Raw genomic sequence first — 764 nt, forward strand, 5'->3', positions numbered from 1 at the left:
GGCCGCGGGGACGCGGAGCAGCGCCCTCTCCCGTGCCCTTGGCGCTGCACCGGCTGCTCCGCGGCGCTCGGCTCCGCGTCCCGCTGGACCCGGGCGGGCTTGCCAGGGGATGCACCTGCCAGCCGCACTTTACCCGCCCTAGTGCCTTTCTGTAATTATTCCTTAGCCCTCCAACTGTTGAAGGGCGCCGGCTCCCTCCTCCGCGAGTCCCCCCCCCCCCCGCCCCGCCTCCCCTGCCGGAGTTTGTATGCGCCAAGGGTGCTGCCCCAACCGCTAAGGGCGCGATCGCGACTCTATCGCCGCAGCCCCCGCGCGCTTGGGCTCTGGGCCGAGGGTTCTGTGCGCTGGGGCGAGTGTGGCTCGGTGTTCTGAGGCCTGTGCACGTTTCTGGGTGTGTGTTTACGTATCCGCTCTATTAATTGGGACACCCCCTTATCTGTAACCGTGCCTATGGAGACCGTCTTGGCCCCAAACCGAGGCTGTTGTCGAAAAGCTGTATGACCTTGGACAAATTACTTAACCTGTTTTTTTTTTTTTAATTTCTTTCGTGAGACAGCAATTGCTTAGTAGGTTGCTGCAATAAATTGGGCGCAACGTTCAAAGTCCTATTGCCCTTGGACTAAGCCACTGGTACGATTAAAGTTAGGCCTTCAACTAGTCAGTGGGACCATTTGTCAGAATCGAATCAACCGAGGTAGAGTTAGGAGTAGACAAGAGCATACAACTCCGGAAGAATCAAGGGGGCGTCAGCGTTCATGCGGATG

This window comes from Suricata suricatta, chromosome 7 (assembly GCF_006229205.1).
Source record: "Suricata suricatta isolate VVHF042 chromosome 7, meerkat_22Aug2017_6uvM2_HiC, whole genome shotgun sequence".
NCBI lineage: Eukaryota > Metazoa > Chordata > Mammalia > Carnivora > Herpestidae > Suricata > Suricata suricatta.